The 8,105-nt window shown below is 49.5% G+C and overlaps 1 protein-coding gene across 1 annotated transcript in view; it reads left to right on the top strand.

Annotated features, from left to right (window-relative positions):
* The first annotated feature begins 7,457 nt into the window (after positions 1 to 7,457).
* Positions 7,458 to 8,105, top strand: part of HAS3 (hyaluronan synthase 3) — a 9,320-nt gene continuing 8,672 nt past the window's right edge. Inside the window, exon 1 of the mRNA XM_029924457.1 lies at positions 7,458 to 7,570. The gene's annotated coding sequence lies outside the window, so the exon portion shown is untranslated. The remainder of the gene's footprint in view (positions 7,571 to 8,105) is intronic.

Below are 8,105 nucleotides of genomic sequence, written 5' to 3'. Positions count from 1 at the left end.
CCCAAAGAAACTCTATCAGTGTTGCAGGCTCCAGCATCAGCCACGTGGGAATTTCTTCATGGCCAAGGCCAGGACCAAGGGAGAGAGATGGTTATGGGGACTCCATGCCCCCAAAGAGAGCAGCTCAGATCCAGTACCGTAACCCATCCTTTGGGTTAGTAGGAAAAGCCCCCAAAATGCAGAAGTTCTGTTGTTTAGAAACTGGAAGCTGATCCAAGAGGGGTTTTGGCAGTTCCGTCCTGCCGCTGACAAGGGCTGGCTGCCACCTCCCCCCCCCGCCGTTCTCCTAGAGAAGACAGGCAACACCTGAGCCAACGAAAGACTATGTCAATCCACTTCCAGGTGATTGCAAAGATGTGGGGACTGATGCTCCCATCTGGTCCTGTCCTCTTCTGTGTTCCTCCCTGGCTCTCCTTCCTGATTTCCAGTTCAGATCAGCATCCTTTCTCCTTTTCCTTTCTTTCTTCTGGCTTGGTAGCTCATTAGTTCACTGTTTAGTTTTTAGGGGCAGTTAATTCAATCAGGTGCAGTAGACAAGGTGCTAGAGGGAAATGGACAGACACGTCCACGCTCCGGAGCCGACGTCCGGGGTCAGCTGGCTCTCTGCTGTCCTGTTGCCAGAAATGCACTTGCAGATCTCAGCCGACGAGAGTCCTCAGGACGTGTTCTCCACCTGGATGCATAATAGAATCAATCGCCTAAGGAATTAAAAAAAATAAAATTCAAGCCTGGGGCTCACCTCCAGTGATTCTTACTAAATTGATCTGGGATAGGGTCCAGGCGTTAGTGTTTTTTAAAAAGCTCCAAGGTTTTGAAAGTCTAATGTGCAACAGCCAGAGGCCGGAACCAATGTGTTAGCTTTCTTGTGAGAAAAGAGTGTGAAGAGTTGATGGGAACTGCCTCCACCATTGGCTCTTCTCTAATTGCTTTTATGGAGGATCCAGCTTTGGACCTCCTCTGTGACAGTGACTAATGATGTCTTCCATCAAGAAATGGGACATAAAGCAGAAATGCCAGCACATTTCAAAACTGTCGTGGATGTTATTGTAACAAGAGCCAAATGAATTTGGAACAAGGTTACCTTAAACTCTCTGTTTCTCTCCTGCTGATGCAGCGGCTGGGACCGTAGACTGGAGGAGTGTTCTACTGAAGTCCAGAAAGTGGGTGTGCACTTGTGCGATGAGCCAGTAGGGATGTGTCCTCTTTCGGCACAGAGAGTGGTGTGCGCATGTGGGTGTGGGGGACACGCGTGTGGGTACTCATGGGGGGCTTACCACACCCAGAGGAGAACCCCTCCCTGGGCCCTCCTCCAGCCTCAGTGCCATGCTGTTGACATCATTCATGGACACTCTTTGTTTCAGGAAAAGCATCCTTTGAGGGGATACCTAGAGCCCATATTCATGTGCACCCCCTTCCCTTCCCAGGATCACAGGGATCCTGGATGTGGGGGTGAGTGGGGGCCGCCACCAGCTGGGGCGTGCCAAGCAAACCATGTACCCTGGCTCAGGGCAACGTTGCCAGGAGGAAGTCTTTTTATAATTCACTCAAAGGCGCTAGAAGCACAGTGCCTCCTTCCCTGCTAAATTTTCTCAAAGGATCAGTGGGAAGGATTTAAATAAAGCAAGTTACTCAAGTTTTGACTGCCACTAATCCTATCTATATCCTGGCCCTCCCATCTTTACTGGTTTTTGGTTTTTGGGTTTTTTTTAAATGTAATCTCTACATCCAACGCGGGGCTGGAACTCACAACCCCAAGATCAAGAGTCAGATCCTCTACTGACTGAGCCAGCCCCTTTTCTGCTTTCTTTGTAGACTGAGGTTCCCAAGCCCTTTTCACCTGAACCTATGTGTGACATAGACTGTATCCCACCCAACCTCAGCTTAGAAGGAAACTACAAATTCAGGACTCCTATCATTTTAAATACCTTTTTATTACCAATTTATTATACTTATTAATAGAAAATTTGGAGACCACAGAGAAAAAAGCAAAGCGAAAAAAATCTATTGTTCCACTACCCAGACAAACCTGATCTTGATATCTGGGTGAATTTCTATCTTGCCTTTTACTTTATAGGATTTAAATATTTTTTATGTCTTTATTTTATTTTGAGAGACAGAGACAGAGAGTGACCAGAGGAGGGGCAGAGAGAGAGATAGACACGGAATCTGAACAGGCTCCAGGCTCTGAGGTGTCAGCACAGAGCTCTATGCGGGGCTCGAACCCACGGACTGTGAAATCATGACCTGAGCTGAAGTCGGACACTTAACCGACTGAGCCACCCAGGCGCCCCAAGATTTAAAAGAAAGCAACAAAGGGGCACCCGGGTGGCTCAGTTAAGTGTCCAGCTTTGGCTCAGGTCATGATCTCACACTTCGTGGGTTCGAGCCCTGCATTGGGTTCTGTGCTGAGCGCTCAGAACCTGGAGACTGCTTCAGATTCTGTGTCTCCCTCTCTGCTCCTCCCCTGCTCACACTGTCTGTCTGTCTGTCTCTCTCTCAAAAATAAACATTTAAAAAAAAGCAACAAAGTAAACCTAGTCATGTATACATGACAATTTTGTATCTGCCTTTTTTTGCTTAACATTGCATCATAAAAACTTCTGCATATTCCTCTTGTCTTCATGAACATAGTTTTGAGTAGCTACACCATATCCCAACAAGAATGTGATTATGGTTGAAAACCACCTTCTGGATTCTTTTTCTGCATTCGCCTAGGAGAGGGAGAGAAAGGAAAAATGGCCGGGAAGAGCCTTTTCTGTTCAGGACTCCGGTTCTGGTGTGACATTCGGCTATCGGTCTGGTGTGCCCTCCTAATCCCGACCTTCAAGGCAGCATAAAAGAACCTGGCCCCTCAGTAGGGGCTGATGGCTCCGCTGCCAGCAGAACAGAGGCCCCTTAATTTGAAATGAAAATGATTCTTCCATCCAAGGAGAGAGAGAGAGACTGGAGTTAAAACCTCACCATTGTAACTGCCGGACAGAAAAGTCCTTACACCTGCTTCTTCAAACATAGCACCTAGAAATGGTGCTGATTACAGAGTACTTGTCAGTAAGAGGGGAGGCATGAAAGGGGAACTTTGTTTGGTAGTAGCTGCCTCGCCGGAGCCAAGGCACACACTTTCCACTTTGAATTATGTATTAACTGGTATTGCAGATTCAGCTGCCTTGAAGAGGAAGCCCTGTTTAGTCAGCTGGGGGACGCAACCTGCTGTTCTTTGGAGGCCGCTCTAAATTCACCTTCATTAGCGTCAGGAGGTTTTGATTCTGTTCGGCCCTGGGAGGCCGATGGGAGGCAGCCTGGAGGGACGGCTTGGCTGCCACTCTCCATTCGCTTGCCTCGCGGGCGGCTGCGGGCGGCATGCCATCGAGGGGCACTGGAGCGTGAGGTCAGAGGGTGAGGGGGGCGCCGCGGAGCCACCACCCCTCCGCCCCCACGGCCCCGGGCTCGCTGGGGGAGCAGCGGAGCGGAGCAGCACCCGGGCCGCCGGCTGGCCTGCAGCTTCAAGCACCAGCGAGGACAAGGGAGACTGAGGGGCAGACTCCTACGGGCGCAAGGCGTCTGCGCATTTCACAAGTTTGGATTTGAGAACTGGCGGAAGGAGGAGATCTTTGTGGAGCTGTCATCTTCGGTTACCTGAAACCTTCCAAAGCTTTGAGAACAGCCCTCTCAACCCTGCAAGCGATAGGAGTCTCTTTCTCTTGAGGATTCCTCCACTTCCCCACCACTTGTGCCCAAGACAGTGACACTGCCTGCCCTTAGCATTGCTTCCTGACGGCAGCACCAACAGATCTCCCCACGCTGCCCCCTTGGCTCTGGTCTCCGGGCCTCCTCCATCCACTCCGGCTCCCTCCCAAACCACAGGTTAGCCGTCCCCAGACAGTACTTGTAACCCGTTCCTGCCGTGCTCGGACTTCCTCAGTAGTTCTCCGTCACTACCAGATAAAACCCAAACTCCTTACTCAGTCATTCAAGGCTTCCAGAATCTGCCCTTAGCATCCTCCTCCGCAGCAGCTAGAGTTTGCCAGGCACGACCTAGCACAGGTACTGTTGCAGGTTCTTCAGCGTAAAATTTCTTTTTTTGTTAAGCTATTTTAAAAATTATTTATATGCTTATTTATGTATTTTTGAGAGAGAGGGAGAGCATAAGTGGTGGAGGCGCAGAGAGAGAGAGAGAGAGAGAGGGAGACACAGAATCCGAAGCAGTCTCTAGGGTCTGAGCTGTGAGCACAGAGCCCGAAGTGGGTCTCGAATCCATGAACCGTGAAATTATGACCTGAGCCAAAGTTGGATGCTTAACCGACTGAGCCACCAAGGGACCTCAAGATTTTATTTTTTTTTAAGTAATCTCTGCACCCAGTATGGGGCTCAAACTCACAATCCGAGATCAAGAGTTGCACGCTCCACTGACTGAACCAAGCCAGACGCCCCTTCCATGTAAATGTTTCATCCAGGCCCTTCTTCACTGTCCTTCAAACACACCTCATCCATTCTTCTACCTGCTCTTGTTCTTAAGCTACTCTTCCCATCTAGAATGTTCTTGATTTTCTACATAGTCATCTCAAGTTCTCCATGAAACTCTGCTCAGCCCATTCCAGCTCCTTGAGATCTCTTTCCTGAAATCCTCAAACTCTTCTAGTTGGATTCTCTCATCAACATCTAATTATGAATTGCCTTGTATGGTGACCATTTTTCAAGTGTATTTGTCTTCAGAACGGGTAATTGTCTAGATGGCAGGGACTAGCCCGAGACTTGCTGGTGTCAAAGCATCGTTCTCTCCTAAGAGCCAGTCTTCAGTGTTTGTTAAGTGAATGTTGAAATACAGCACACATTTTCTACTACTGAGCCGAATGAAAAGGCTTATCCTTTGGAACCTGTATAAAAGCCAATTCAACAACATCTGAATTCATGTGTTTAAGTGATGAGGTGTGGGATTAGTCCTATTCTTAAATCCCCAGTGGTAAGCAGAGATAAACTTGATCTTTATTGTATCAGCCCCTTAAAGATTCCCGCCTCTTGCCCTTGAAGAGCTGAATGCACAAAGGGCACCACAAATTGGATCTTAATTACAGTCAAAGCGTCCCTGGCATAGGCTGGCCACAAAGGTAGAGACCCTACTTGCTGCCTGATGACACAGCGTTGCTGGCCCTGAAGATCAGAAAAAGAGAATTTGCTTCTTATGGGAAGCCGTTCAGGGGAGCCAGGCCAATTGGTATGGGCAGAATATTTACTGTTCTCATGATGTTGCGTCTGGACCTGCTGTTCATTTAGGAGTTTTTAACCGATTTGCTCCCCAACGATCAAACTCCCTGGAGCCAATGGAGTGAGCTAGGCAGTGAGCCTATGGGACAAAGTTGAAGCCTTAGAAATTAACTAGGCATGAGATGATACTGGAATATCCCCAGGAAACGTGCTCCCGGAGAAGTCCCGCTGCTGTTTCGTTGAGGGCAGACAGGATCTTTCCAAACTGGCTGTTCCATTCCTTCACCTTCTAAACAGGTCACTTACAAGCAGCCAGTTGGCTATATATGAGTCACAGACACATTTTGCCTGGCCTGTAGAGTGCCTTTTTTTTTCTTTCAACATTTGAGTTATTGCTAACACTTAAAAAATTAGATTTCCCATAAAAATCTGGATTTCAGATTTCTCTTAACAACAGAGCACCTGCGCCCTTCTTACAGGGAGGTCTTTAAATGGGATATTTTCTCCTCCCGGGCAGATACGCTCATTTTTGTCCCCACCCAGCCCCTGCTTGTTTTCCCTGATCTAAAATGTTGGAGGTTGCAAATTGGGGTGGGAGATAGGATCAGATAGCTCTTCCAGTTTCTGGCAACTGCAGGCTCTGTGATGATGCCCCTGAAGGTGCAGGAGATGGCCTAGGGCTCTGGGAGTCCACAATGCATTTGAGACAAGGCATCTTTCCATTAACACTGATCTCTGAATTTCTGGTCACCTAGTATCACATCCTGGAGGAATGAGCTTGTAGAATCCACAGCAGTTGCAAACAGATGCTCTTCCCTATGGAGATGACTGGAGTTAACTTTCACTGAGCACCTGCTTTCAGGCCGTCTCTTCAGCTTTGTAACAACCCTATTAAGTAGATACTCAATCCCATTTCTGGGAGGAAGACACTGAGGACTCCAAAGCCTTCCTCTTAACCAGAGGCTCCACCTGCACAGAATTAGCTCTTCTTAGGTCCTGTCTCAAGTTTCAAAACACATTCCCATTGTGGATTCAATACTTTGTTGGGTTTTTTTTTTTCATGTTTATTTATTTTGAGAGAGAGAGAGAGCAGGGGAGGGACAGAAAGGGGGTGGGGAGAGAGACAATCCCAAGCAGGCTCCATGCTGTCAGCACAGAGCCCGCTGCAGGGCTCAATCTAACGGATCATGAGATCATGACCTGAGCCGAAATTGTGTCCAGCGGTTACCAGACGGGGCTACCCAGGTGCCCCTTATACTAGTTTTTAAAACATACAAAAAAGAATAAACCATGTAGCATATTAGTGATGATTTTCTCAAGCCAAAGTATGAAATGATCTGATTTCTGTAGTGCAAGATGGGAGTGGGTGGAGTAGGTGTCTTTGCCAGGGGTCTCTGTTTGCTTGGGGGGGGCCAGCAGTGAGCTCTGTGGCCCAGAGCTTAGGGTGGGCAGGCAAGTCCCTGAGCCCCTAAGATTTCTGAGAGGAGCAGCTTGTAGACTGCAACTCAAGTTCCAATAAATGTGTTGCAGCTTGGGAAGAAGCGATGGAAATGCTCTCGGGTGTGTTTGGAGGACACATAAATTCATTTTTTTACTAGTCTTTAATTACAATTTCTCTTCAGGTTTTTCTGAGATTTAGAAATAAGGTTCTGGGGCGCCTGGGTGGCTCAGTCGGTTAAGCATCCGGCTTCGGCTCAGGTCAGATCTCACGGTTCATGGGTTCAAGCCCCGCGTCGGGCTCTGGGCTGACAGCTAGCTCAGAGCCTGGAGCCTGTTTCAGATTCTGTATCTCCCTCTCTCTCTGACCCTCCCCTGCTCCAGCTGTCTGTTTCTCAAAAATAAGTAAAAAGCATTAAAGAATTAAAAAAAAAAGAAATAGGGTTCTGATTCAGCTGATTCTAAATTTCCTCTAACAACTCCGCGTCTCCCCCCACCCCCCGCCCCCATCTCATTCAAGTCCAGCACCACCTTTTAAGGAACCTGAAAAACACTGGCTATAAGGTCAGTCGGAAATTTTAGAAGGTTATGGATGTCGGAAATCAAGGTGTAAAAAAAGGGGTGGAGGAATTGGTTTTGGCTTTAAGACACGGGGAACTTCTAAGGTTCCTGCAAAACCATTTGGAGCTTTTGCAAGCCCTTAAAGTCATCAGCGCCCCACTGCGGAATCCAAAGCTAAGCTTGTCACAATTGTTAACACCTTCTTTGAACAGTCTTTTTATATTTGACAATTAATCTCTTCTGCTCTCCCCCCCCCCCGCCCCCGTCAGAAAGGTTCTACTGTCTTGGTTTTAGGGGGTACCCTATACAGCGAACAACCCCTCCGCGTGCCGCAGTCGGGGGAAGATTTCCATCGCCTCCGTCGTTTTGCAGAGTGAGTAGATTTTGACGCTTAGAAAGCGGGGCGCGGAGGGGGGTGGGGGGAGAGTTAGCAGTTTTGAAAGTCCCTAGGGGTTATACTGAACGTTAACGCTTCAGGTTCTAGGTTGAGCACAATGACCGCCTCCTCCTGGGCTGGCCCCGAGGCGAGAGTGGAGGAGATCAGCCTCTGGCCGCCTTGGGGGAGCCCACCTTCCCAGGGCGCAGAGACCGAATCTGGAGCCGCGTGCACGCGGGACCCCGCGTCCCGCCGAGCACCGGCCGCGTGTAGCCCTTCCGACTGAGCTAAGAAGAGGGTGCTCCTCGCGGCCCTGGGGGGAGCCCTCCCACTCTTCCCAACTTTCCCGGCCCTGGGGCTGGAGGAGGGCGCCTCTCCCGGCGGGTGCGCGCTCGGTACTTAAAGGCGGCTCCGTGGGGCCGGCGCTCGTCAGTCGGAGCGCGCGGCGGCGGCAGTGCACCGGGGAGCGAGGCGCGGCGGCGGCGCGGAGCGGGAGGAGGGGCATGGAGCCGCCGCGGGCCTGCTGAGCACC

Source organism: Suricata suricatta, chromosome 16 (assembly GCF_006229205.1).
Source record: "Suricata suricatta isolate VVHF042 chromosome 16, meerkat_22Aug2017_6uvM2_HiC, whole genome shotgun sequence".
NCBI classification, from domain to species: Eukaryota; Metazoa; Chordata; class Mammalia; order Carnivora; family Herpestidae; genus Suricata; species Suricata suricatta.
Note: the sequence above shows the minus strand (reverse complement) of the source record. Positions and strands in the feature narration are given on the sequence as shown.